Below are 14,194 nucleotides of genomic sequence, written 5' to 3' on the forward strand. Positions count from 1 at the left end.
GCAGGAGGGGCGGGGCCCAATAGGGGAAATAGAGGTAAATCCTTTAAATCGCTACTTGTCCATAGAGTTCTGCATGGATTGTAACCAATTTGGCCACAAACATCTTGGGGAAGGGGAACAGAACTTGTATAAATTTTGACTCTAACCCCCCGGGGGCAGGAGGGGCGGGGCCCAATAGGGGAAATTAGAGGTAAATCCTATAAAATCGCTACTTGTCCTAGAGTTCTGCATTGGATTGTGACCAAATTTTGGGCCATAAACAAGGAGTTTGTATAAATTTTGACTCTGACCCCCCTGGGGGCAGGAGGGGCAAGGGCCCAATAGGGGACTTAGAGGTCCAAATATTTAAATTCTTTGCCAAAAAAGAAAACAATGAAATGAACATAACCTGTGCATTCAAACATGAGCGATAACTCTGGGCAAGGTGGTAAAACTTATCAGGTCAGCGATTCCTTCTCATAGGGACAATGGCACATTTTTTCACCCAATCTGGGCATATATACAATGTTACATGAAAAATAAACAAATTGAGTACTTTTTAAAGAAACAAATGACGTTACAAGGTACGCACGTTTACATAACAATAATATGAAGTTGCGCCATTTTCTATAATGGCCTAATGAGAGTTGGTTTTAAAATTTTTATAAACTGATTTTCTTTGTTTTCCAACAAAACTGTGTCTGAAGAATGTAATAATACATGTATATACATATAGGGCAAAAAAGTAATTCTAATAGAGTGGACAAAAGATTGTCGAATTTTCGAGGCGATCTGCCCCTTTGTCAAGACACAAGAAGATCAAATAAAATCACATATTAAGGATGGTCACAGACGTACACAAAAACATAAACAATGAAAACACTTAGAACATACAGATAAACTAAAGGGACAATATCTATGCGTATTGTCTGAATGATCTCTTCGGTCAGTCGCTGTAATTAGTTGCAATTGCCGAAGGCTTATTTAGTTTATCTATAGAAAGGCATATCAAAATGGTGTGTAGTTTAAATTAGTCTTAAATTAGAAATTATTTACATTTTTACATACGTAGACACTCTGTTATATGTAATAAATGTGTGCAACGCTAGGCATATCAAACAGAGAAGGTGTCAGTCTGTTTGTTGATATAATATGAAGGTCCAAGATGTAATATCAACAGGATTTTCCAGATGACACAGGATCCAATTAAACGTAAGTCTGTTGGATGCTCATTAATATGATATAATATATACATATATTGTTGGTAAAAAGAATGTGCCAGGTCCCTGTGTTCCTTCTGGCAAGAGTTATGGGCCTTTGGAGTTTTATATTTATCAGTCAATGCTCATAGATACATTACTGGAGCTTATTGAACAAATTATTGATAATAACAGTAAAATGTGAGAATATAAGTCAGGAAGACCACATATTTCTGTTTCTCATATACACAGATATCTACTATATCTACTATACATTACATAGGTAATTAATCTGTAAATGCAGTAAATCTTATTTTAATTGCAGTAAAACGTCAGTTTTTACTGGGTATAAAGCTGATGATTGAGGGGTATAAGGATACATGTTATACAACAATTGAGGGAATGATATCCATAGGACACAACCTGTTTTTAGCTCACCTGGCCCGAAGGACTGGTGAGCTTATGTCATGGCGCGGCGTCCGTCCGTCAGTCCGTCCGTCTGTCTGTCAACATTTTCTTTAAATCGCTACTAGTCATAGAGTTCTGGATGTATTGAAACCAAATTTGGCCAGAAACATCCTTCGGGGAAGGGGAACAGAACTTGTATAAATTTTGGCTCTGACCCCCCGGGGGCAGGAGGGGCTGGGCCCAATAGGGGAAATAAAGGTAAATCCTACAAATTGCTACTTGTCCTAGAGTTCTGCATGGATTGTAACCAAATTTGGCCAGAAACATCCTTTGGGGAAGGGGAACAGAACTTGTATGAATTTTGGCTTTAACTCCCCGGGGGCAGGAGGGGCAGGGCCCAATAAGGGTAATAGAGGTAAATCCTATAAATCGCTAAGAGTTCTGCATGGATTGTAACCAAATTTGGCGAGAAACATCCTTGGGGGAATGGGAACAGAACTTGTTTAAATTTTGGCTCTGACCCCCCGGCGGTAGAAGGGGCGGGGCCCAATAAGGGTAATAGAGGTAATTCCTAAAAATCGCTACTTGTCCTAGAGTTCTACATGGATTGTAACCAAATTTGGCCAGAAACATCCTTACGGGAAGGGTAACAGAATTTGTATAAATTTTGGCTCTAACCCCCCACGGGGCAGGAGGGGCGAGGCCCAATAGGGGAAATAGAGGTAAATCCTTTAAATCACTACTTGTCCTAGAGTTCTGCATGGATTGTAACCAAACTTGGCCACAAACATCCTTACTGGAAGGGAAACAGAACTTGTATAAATTTTGGCTCTAATCCCCTGGGGGCAGGAGGGGTGGGGCCCAATAGGGGAAATAGACGTAAATCCTTGAAATCGCTACTTGTCCTAGAGTTCTGCATGGACCAAAATTTGGCCAGAAACATCCTTGGGGGAATGGGAACAGAACTTATTTAAATTTTGGCTCTGACCCCCCCGGGGGCAGAGGGGGCGGGGCCCAATAGGGGAAATAGAGTAAAATCCTATAAATTGCTACTTGTCCTAGAGTTCTGCATGGATTGTTACCAAATTTGGCCACAAACATCCTTGGGGGAAGGGGAACAGAACTTGTATAAATTTTGGCTCTGACCCCCCGGGGGAGGAAGGGGCGGGGCCCAATAGGGGAAATAGAGGTAAATCCTGTAAATTGCTACTTGTCCTAGAGTTCTGCATGGATTGTAACCAAATTTGGCCACAAACATCCTTGGGGGAAGGGGAACAGAACTTGTATAAATTTTGGCTCTGACCCCCCTGGGGGCAGGAGGGGCGGGGCACAATAGGGGAAATAGAGGTAAATCTTATAAATCGCTACTTGTCCTAGAGTTCTGCATGGATTGTAACCAAATTTGGCCAGAAAAATTCTTGGGGGAAGGGAAACAGAGCTTGAATAAATTTTGGATCTGACCCCTCGGGGGCAGAAGGGGCGGGGCCCAATAAGGGAAATAGAGGTAATTCCTAAAAATCGCTACTTGTCCTAGAGTTCTGCATGGATTGTGAGCGTTACACTTGTAGTAAAATAGCAAAGTTTTGATGTTCTAAAATTTACTTTTCTTGTACCAAGGCCAGTTACCATACTTGAAATCAGTATTTGGGGCTTCGAGCAAACTTGACAAATATTCACAGTCTAGAGCACAATTTTCAGTATTAACTTCAATGGCATTATATGTTGTTGTAGTGTTATAGTGTTTACATGTTTGTATATACTGTATTTATCCCTATAGTTGCATATAAAAATATGTACATTTTCTCCATGTTTTTGCAGTTAACAAAGTTAACTGTCTGTATTCATGCATTTTTATATTCAATGAAAATCTCTGTTATCTGAAATCTATTTAAGAACAAATAAATTGTTGCATGATAATGTTTTTTTCTGAAGAGGAAAAGTTTATTAGACGCTGAAAATGGAGGTTTTTGTTGTGACTACGTTATTGCCACAGTTTTAAAATTATTGAACATTAAAGAGTAGAAAATATTCTATTCATTGCATTCTCTTCTCTTTTTAGCCTACCCGGCCACAGTGGCCAAGTAGTTCAGATGTAAATCCAGTGTGGGGCAGTTGCCAGGTACTGACTGCTGGTCGGTGGTTTTTAACTCACCTGGCCCGTCACCATTTAATTTAAATTGCTACTAGTCATAGAGTTCCACATGGATTGTGACCAAATTTGGCCACAAACATCCTTAAGGGGAACAGAACTTGTATAAATTTTGGCCCTGACACCCCGGGGTCAAGAGGGGCGGGGTCCAATAGGGGAAATAGAGGTAAATCATATAAATTGCTACTTGTCCTAGAGTTCTACATGGATTGTAACCAAATTTGGCCACAAACATCCTTGGGGGAAGGGGTACAGAACTTGTATGAATTTTGGCTCTGACCCCCCTGGGGGCAGGAGGGGCGGGGCACAATAGGGGAAATAGAAGTAAATTCTATAAATCGCTACTTGTCCTAGAGTTCTGCATGTGTTGTAATCAAATTTGGCCAAAAAAATCCTTGGGGGGAATGGGAACAGAGCTTGTTTAAATTTTGGCTCTGACCCCCCGGGAGCAGGAGGGGCTGGGCCAAATAGGGGAAATAAAGGTAAATCCTATAAATTGCTACTTGTCCTAGAGATCTGCATGGATTGTGAGCGTTACACTTGTAGTAAAATACCAAAGTTTTGATGTTCTAAAATTTACTTTTCTTGTACCAAGGCCAGTTACCATACTTGAAATCAGTATTTGGGGCTTCGAGCAAACTTGACAAATATTCACAGTCTAGAGCACAATTTTCAGTATTAACTTCAATGGCATTATATGTTGTTGTAGTGTTATAGTGTTTACATGTTTGTATATACTGTATTTATCCCTATAGTTGCATATAAAAATATGTACATTTTCTCCATGTTTTTGCAGTTAACAAAGTTAACTGTCTGTATTCATGCAATTTTTATATTCAATGAAAATCTCTCTGTAAGCTTTAGTCATTATCTGAAATCTAGCTACAGAAACATCCTTGAGGGAAGGGGAACAGAACGTATAAATTTTGGCTCTGATCCCCGGGGGCAGGAGGGGCGGGGCCCAATATGGGAAATAGAGGTAAATCCTATAAATTGCTACTTGTCCTAGAGTTCTGCATGGATTGAAACCAAATTTGGCCACAAACATCCTTGGGGGAAGGGGAACAGAAATTTTGGCTCTGACCCCCCCCCCCCCCCACCCCCCCGGAGGCAGGAGGGGCGGGGAACAATAGGGAAATAAGAGGTTAATATTCAAATTCCTTCAGAAAAGAAAAAAATAAACCTATATTCAGAACATCATCAGATTGGTTGAATATTCAAATTTATTACTCATCGATAGTCCATATGGGTCACCATGGCAGAATGGATAAGATATCACAATTAACATATTACCAACAAGCCTTCAAACTTTTGGTTGCAAGTTCGAATCATATGTGAGGCAGTTACCAGGTACTGACCACTGTGTAAGTGGATTCTCTCCGCCAGTACTCCAGCATGTCCACTAACAAACTTGGCACGTCCTTGAATGATTATGGCTGTTTCATACTCAATTTGGCCCTTTGGGCCAGGTGAGCTAAAAATGGCTACTGCGGTTGGAAAAGAGCAAACTTTCCTTTCAAAATCATCCTATACATCTATACAAAGTGCTGGCACTAAGACGATTTTGGCCCTGTTTGCACAAACATAACCATAGATTTTAGAAAATCGCCTAATCAAGATCCATACTGGCGGATCCTGTTAAAATATGCATGAGCGAGACCTCAGCTGCAATCTCATTGGCTAAATATGAATAGGCTAGTAATGAGTTTAACAATACTACAATTATAGATAGACAGGACAGAATGACCCGAAACGGGAATAGGGAGTGCCCTGTTCCCCAAACTGGGTTACTACGAGTAAGCGCCATTTACTCCGAAGAAGACTCCATTAACCTGACCAACCCGGTATATTGAGGAAGATTCTATCAATTTTAACCAAAATGTATATACGGTGTCTTTTAAACAAGAAACTTTAAAACAACTTAAAGTATTTTACACCGACGCAGACAGCCTACTAAACAAGAAAGAAGAACTTGAAACACTTACAGAAATGTTACCAAAACCAGAACTAACTGTAACCTACAACTACTGGAATATAACATCCCCAACTATAGGTTATACAGTAAAGAAATTGAGGGCTTCAACGGAAGAGGCGTCTGCATCTACATAAAAAGCTTCATCGGTGGATCAGAAATTATTCATCACAATCTAGACAATGCGGAGTATAAAGCTGTTGAAATGCAACTCCACAACACAGATTGGCTACTTTTTCGATGTATCTACAGAAGTCCTAATGCCCCAGCTGCCAACTCAATCTCGGATACAGAATAAAACTTACAAATTGTAACGAAAACCATCCATCATTCAAATACCTCAATCAGCACATATTAAAGCCAACTAGAATTTGTGAAGATGAAGAACCGGCGATACTAGATTTACTTCTTACCAAAGAAATCAACATGGTAAATAACCTGAAAATTAATGCATCTCTTGGCAACAGCGATCATGCCACCATATCCTTTGACTTGAAATTGTATGGAGAATCGATAGTGAAAGCCCCAAGATACAACTACAACAAAGGAAACTACCATCGATCATATCAGATCAAACTTAGAACAAATAATATGGGACACTAATAGTAGTTACTCAGTGGATGAAGTTTGGGAGAACTTTACCGACTTAATACACAAAGAAATACAAGAAAACATGCCTATGTGTAAAGTATCTCATCAAAAATTTCGTACCCCATGGACGAGCGAAAGTGCCCGTATTGCAATCAAACTAAAAAAGAAACGATGGAAAAAATATATCCACAACAAAAATAACCAGAACAGAAGACAAGACCATGAAGCAAAGGAAATGGCAAATACAGAAGTTAGAAAAGCTAAGGCAGAAAACGTCAAAACAGATCCTAGAGCATTTTGGAGATATGTACAAACAAGGATCAAAACCAAAGACACCATAGAAAATCTGGAATATAATCATGGTAACATGATAACGGAAAATAAGGATAAAGCTGAACAAGTAAATTAATTTTTCACAAGCGTTTTTACTTTACAATAGAGGACACCAACCACATTCCTGAAATTGCAGCAAGACATATACCAGAAAATTTGACAACTATAATTACAGAGGAGGCCGAAATAAAAAAAAACTGCTGCTACAGCTAAAAACATCAAAAACAGAAGGCCCTGAAAACATCCACTCGAAAATTCTGAAAGAAACAGCAGAACAAATAGCTAAGCCTTTAGCTAATTTATTCCAAAAATCAATTGATCAACACGAACTACCAGACAAATGGAAAAAGCCAATGTTACTGCCATCTATAAAAAAGGACCAAAAATTACCCAAAAACTATCGCCCAATTAACTTGACATCAGTGACATGTAAAGTCATGGAAATATCATAAGGAATCAAATCGTCAACCATATGGAATCAAATTATCTCTTTACCAAGTCCCCTACATGGATTAAGAAAAGGTCACTCATGTGTCTCACAACTTATAGATGGTCCAGGGGTCCAGAGATTGGCAACTTAATTTCAATGCTGAACTATGCAAATATCTACACTTAGGTCAAACAGTAAAACATATTACATGGATGTGGAAGGAACTCAAACATTCAAGAAGTGACTGAAGAAAAAGACCTTGGGGTAGTGAAAGACAATATACCGATGTTCACACCCCATATGCAATCAGCTTTGAAAAAAGCAAACAAAATTCTAGGAGTAATAAGGAGAACATTTACACATATGGACAGAATCACTTTGCTAAACTGATACAAATCACTTATTCGACATCACCAGTCTGGACGACGATATTTAAGAAAGACACTCAGGTCATAGAAAATGTACAACGTCGAGCTACTAAACTGGTTAAATCCATTAAAAACAAATCATATTCGGAAAGATCGTGATCTATTCTGAACACTTATATTGATATTGATTTATTGGCAAACTGTGGTAGCGAATATATTTATTTATGTATAAACAAATGTAAAAAACAGTTTTGGAGGGATATCTTAAGATCATGGCATAGACTTAACCAACAACAGGAAAAAATGGAGAACAATGAGTCAGTTTGGGAAATACCACTCTAGATCTGGTATAACAAAAATATATGTATTGGGGGGAAACTATTTTTTATAAAAATTGGTATAAAAAGGCGTCGTTAATATTTTTGATGTAATGAAAGATATATCCACAGGATCTTTTTATTCTTTAAATGAATTCTCACAGAAATATCAGATTGTGACAAACTCTTTGCAATATTATGGCTTTACATCAGCCATTAAGAAGGTGATTTCAGGTTTGGATTTGAGTAATAATAGAATTGTCTGTCCCTTTAAACAATCAAATTTAAAATCATTTTTCGAGTGTCCTAAAATGAAAGGCTCAGATATTCCACACTTCCATATATGGTAACTGAGTGATCACGTGAGATGACATAGTCGAGTACATAGTCAATTTCCGAAGCGAGTGGACGTTCCTTACCATAGTGAAGAATTCTACGATTTTTTGAATTTTTTCAAGACTTGTCTAGATTGTGAGAAGTTACCGTTGAGTATTATTGTGACACGCACCTGTTTTTACGTAAGAGTTCTGGGATTAGTATTTTGAACAATGTTTTGATCGGGCCTGAGTGCCAATAATAGACACGATCAGGGCCTGAGTGCCAGTTGTCTTGCGACTTGAGAGTCCAAGTGATTTATAAAACTATTAGAGTCTACATGTATATGCTAATCATAGCTATGGCGTTTCGATATTATGACTTGAAGAAGTGATCGAAACGTTTTTGCTGTTTTCACCAATACTACGATGGCTACGGAGGCTGACCGCGCTAAGTCAACTAGTGCAACAGGGGCTGTAAATAGTGAGAAAGACGTTGATCATCCGTCGAGTATTGAACTTTTGTTGCAGTCACAAGTTCAGACACTGCAGAGCATTGATACACTAATGTATTCCGTGAAAGATATTCGAAAACAGATCGATTCTGGAGCCATACACACAGGAACTAGTTCAATGGAACGGCAAATTGGCCGGAGAGCTGGCTGTTCTGGTAGGAGAGGCGACTTCCCTGTGTGTGATCGAGATTCAGATAGTGGGCGGAGCTACCAACATCCGGGTCCGTTCCAAGAAGGCAGTGGCCATGAAAACTATGAAGATGAAGGATCTTCGGAGCCAGAGGATGGTTTTAACGAAATTCTGGATGAAATTGGGGACTGCAATCAAGATACATCTGATGTAGAGGATCTCCACAATGACATGGAGGAGATCTATAACAGTGAGGAGGCTTGTTGGCCTAACATCAATGATAAACTTGCCAGTTCGTGTAACGGGGCCTTTCGGACAATGATAGGGACACACCACTAAGGCCAAGTATAATAGATCTGTGAACTGCCCTAACCTAACAATACCAAAAGTACAAGCAATGATGGCAAAAGCAACTATACCAGTGCTGGAGGTTACAGATAATTTAATAACCGCATCCAAGGGAGGTAACACAGGACGTTCTGTTAAAGATAACGTAGCAAAGCTTACAGATGCTGTAAAAATGCAGGCATGGGCTTTTACAGAACTCAGCCAAATACGGATAGATAACTTCAAACATTCACTCGACAAAAGGTACCGAAAACTGTGTATGCCGGGGAATGCAGTAACAACCGAATTATTTGGAGATGACCTTCCAAAGAAAATCAAGGACATTCACGACAGTAGAACTATGTCTAAGAAAGTGGGACTTTCTAGTACATCGACTCAGTCTACCAGGGGCAAGGCTACAGGTTACCATGGTCACCAAGGGAATTTTGGGAGAAGTTACCACAGTTACCATCAGAACCTCCATGGAAGTAGAGGTTTCTCGCACTCAAACAGAGGCCACTTCAGAAGCTCTCCCTATCCAAAACCAGCTAGTCAAAGCCGGGGGACTTTCTGATGATGTGAAACAACATTCTTAGGTACGCTCGGCGAGCCTGTGCACATCAAAACAATAAAACCACTCCGCGAAAAAAAGTAAATGTTGTTTTGTTCATTTTACATATTTCTTGATAGTATGAATAAATCGAACCTTAGTATTCAAAACCACAAACATTAAATTTGTACATACATATGCACTATAGACGGTATGAATTAAGTGTTCAGCTGGGACTCTATGATTTATGTATCCCTGCGCGTCAGGTATGGTCCCAAAATCACGAACAACGCCTTCTTCGATGTCTTCCTCCGCGGCAGACTTTCGGCCGATTTTGGATTGCGTATGTCTATATCAATTTTACGTAATTCATGCTACTGATCGATTAATGTAATGAAATGTTAGGAAGATAATTGCAAAAGAAAGTTCTTATAACGGTTATAGAGGTTTTTTTTAATTTTGTTGCATTGACGAACTATATCTGGTGATATCACTGCGCAGTAAAAGTTAATAGGTCACTGGGAGTTGTGCCTTTACTTCGTTATATTGAAAGGGAAAAAGTACAAAATTTATCATTATAAACTTACAAAATATAATGATAATATAGATCTATATATGTACGAGCAACTAAAAGTGACAAATGATTTTATATTGTCGTGTAATGTTCGGTAGCCTTACGAAGACTAGCTAAAGTCCGATGCATTGCATCTAGTTTTCTTGACGTTATCGTTCTTATAAATTAAAAAGAAATTTGAGTGTTATAAGTAACCAAATAATGTACCTTTTATTTGGCTTAAATATCTGGCCATGATTTATTATTATTCAAAAGTCGGCAAAGCAAAATTCACGATAATATGTTCTTCGCGATAATATGTCGCCAACCAGTTACTGCGTCTTTCGAAGACTTGCTTAAGTCCGATGCATTACATGAAGTTTTTTTGATGTTACCGACTAGCGTTCTTGTGAATTGAAGATAAATCTGAGTGTTCCGAAACGAAATAATGTACCCTTTATTTAGCAAAAGTATCTGGCCGTGATTTATTAATCAAAAGTCGTCAAAGCAACCCATGTTAATTTTTTAGAAAGGGAACCAAAACATACCCGGAAATGGTAATACATGTATTTCTAATGTTATATTTTTTCCGAAAATATTCTTATATGTTTGAAGAGATATTGATGAAATTGATAATTTTAGTAAATAATAAAGAATCATAAAAAAATGATACTCAGATTCTGACCGGTTTTATTGGTGTTGAAATCGTTATTTCAGAAAAAATTACAAACATTTAATATAAAATTTACTTAAGGAAAATGAGTTATTCAACTTATTGTTCTTGAATCAACTTTAAATATCATAAAATAAATACGATATACCGTAAATATATTTTGTTTAACTCCCTAAAATTCAATATTTAAATGCAAAACCAATTTTTTTAATCCTTTGTTTGAGTTCTTCATTCACAGCATCTATGGGTGGCCTTGGCACTTTGCTTTACAGAGAAGGGGGCGACAAAATCAAAAAAGATTAGAATTGTTCAAGCTACAGGTAAGCTCCCAATCCCTGTTAATGTCTCAGCTCCACAACACACCGGGCAATTTTCTTTCGGGTAAAACAGCCAGCTTTTTATATAATTAGGAAAAGATAACTTCTGATGCCTGGCTATTGAATAGTGTTAATGGGTATTCCATTGAATTTGAACAATATCCAGAACAGACTAGAGTTCCACGACCTCTGAATAAGAGAACTGATGGATTTAGTGGATTTAGAGATTCCTAAACTTATCAATAAGAACATTTTAGAACCAACCTATCACACAAGGGGAGAATACATTTCTAACATTTTTCCTCGCATGAAAAAAGATGGAACTATTCGTATTATTTTAAACTTAAGCTTCCTTAATGAGTTTGTTGAACATCATCATTTTAAAATGGATACTTTAAAGTCGGCTATACTGTCGATGAGGAAAAATTGTTTCTTTGCCTCAGTTGAGTTAAAAGACGCCTATTATTCCATTCCGGTATATGAATGTGACAGGAAATTCATGAGATTTTATTGGAAAGAAAAACTTTACCAATTTACCTGTCTCGCAAATGGGTTAGCTTGTGCACCACGTGTTTTTACTAAAATCATGAAATGTGTTTTTTCGAGTTTCAGAAAATGGGGACATATCAATACTAGTTATATTGTTATGTATGACACTAAATACATGTAGTTATGAGATAAGGGAGATAACTCCTATAGCTTTTTTGATCAATACATCCTATAAAGGTCATATCATTAATGTAGGTTATAGAACTTTCTAGAATATAATCATGTATAAACAAATATGTTTGTAAACATGTTGATTTTAAGTAGAGATCTAGAATGATCTATTTCCAGAAAGTTATGTGTGTTTATTTGTTTACTGTTTTTAGTTAGATATTTCTAGAAGTAGAAGGTTCTCCAATATTCTTGAATTAGGGTTTAGCTATATATACTCCAACTGTCCAAAGCTAATCAGAACTGTAATGAGACCTATAATAAGACATATCAAGAATTGCACAGCGCCATATAAGATTCTATTGGGAGAGCTATTGTGACTTTATCTGTGGATTATTACAACACTTAGTGTGGATTTATTTATATTGCCTGGAACTTTACAAATCATCGGTGGACATTCAATTTCCTTGTGGATTTGTGATTATTGTTAATTTGAAACCTGGAAGGATCAAGGATTATACCAGGACATTCGCATACAGATAAGTAACACTTTAAATCATCGTACTACTCTTGTACCACCACCAATTACTTTAGACATTGTAAACCATCTCTGTATAATATTGTATATATAATTAAATTGTGTTTTGAATTTAGCTGCTGGTTTCTCCTTTCTGTTATTCGTTAATGTAACAATATGGATGATTCACTTTTAATGGGCGACTCGCATACGTTATGCCTGAACAATGTGACTGACACCATCACTCTTATGAATTTCTTAGGGTTTACAGTTCACCCTGACAAGTCTGTCCTGGAACCTTCACAGTGTATTACATATCTAGGATTTGTTTTGAACTCGGTGGACATGACTTTAAAACCAGCGGCTGACATAGCTACTAAAGTTAGGAAACTGCGAGTCTTTTTTACATAGAGAAATTTGTACTATTAAACAATTTTCGGAATTGATAGGCACCTTGGTGGCTTGTGAGCAAGGAGTGAAATATGCTGCCTTACATTACAAACAATTAGAAATTTCCGAAAACTTTCATCACAGGCAATCTAAAGGAAATTATGATGTTGACATGCAAATTTCACATTTTTCCAATGAGGACATAATGTGGTGGATAGAAAATATTGATTCAATTAGCAAGGAAGTGACATTAAACCCCCCAAAATGACATTGACATCTGATGCCTCAGGATATGGATGGGGGGCTACAGAATCTACAGGCGGTATGTGGTCAGATTCTGAGACAGACTTACATATTAATATATTAGAATTGAAAGCTGTTCTGTTGGCCTTACAGACATTCTGTCGTGACATTCAGAATGCACATATCAAGTTGTTCGTGGACAATATGACTGCTGTCACATATCTGAACAAGCAAGGGGGTACAACAGTGACTTGTTATGACATTACGAGACAGATATGGTTGTGCGCAGAACAAAACAACAACTGGCTGACTGCCGCTCACTTGCCAGGTGTTGACAACACCTTAGCTGACCATGAATCAAGACATTTCAATATAGACATAGAATGGATGTTATACAAAGATGTGTGCTTAGCATTGTTTCAGTTTTTTTACAAAGCCAACTGTAGACCTCTTTGCATCGCGGTTAAATCACCAATTTGAACGATATGTGTCCTGGAGACCAGACCCAGGAGCCATAGCTATTGATGCTTTCTCGTTCATTTGGAATGAATATTCATATATTTTTCCTCCTTTCAGTTTGCTAGGATCAGTGCTGAAAAAGGTGGAGGAGGATCAAGCAGAGGTGATACTAATTGCGCCACTATGGACAACTCAGTGTTGGTTTCCTCGATTACTACAGTAAGTGATAGCAGAACCTCGACTCTTACCAGTTCAAAAGGATATTCTAGTCTTGCCGCAAGACAGAGAAATGACGCATCCATTACTGCAAAAACTTCATCTGACTGCTTTCAGAATCTCGGGGAAGCCATTCAAAGTCAGGGAATTTCGTCTTAAACAACCGACATTATCCTACACTCAAGGCGAGATGTCCATTGTTGAGCTGAAGACCGTATCCACCTCTTGTACAGTTAACGGAAGTGTTCATTGCCTACCGATAAACTGATTATGACGTACTGGCGTTCAAAACACTAAAATCATCATATGTGGTAACGGTACAGTTCGCCAACATCTGATACCATATCTATAATGAGCTGGACACCTTTGACGTTAACAAATGTATGTATTCCAGTCCAAAGCCAGAAATCGCCCTGTAGATCTCCGAATCCTGTGACGTATTGTCATGCCAATTTTCGGGAGAAATTGACGTTTCCTTCCTGTCTATGTTGTAGGACTGTCCACCCATCCGTTTTCGTTTCTGATCGTTCATGTCACAGACTACCCGGAAGGTTCTATTGTCTTTTGCGGGGGCGATAGTGTATAGA

The sequence above is a fragment of the Argopecten irradians genome, chromosome 13, assembly GCF_041381155.1.
Source record: "Argopecten irradians isolate NY chromosome 13, Ai_NY, whole genome shotgun sequence".
NCBI lineage: Eukaryota > Metazoa > Mollusca > Bivalvia > Pectinida > Pectinidae > Argopecten > Argopecten irradians.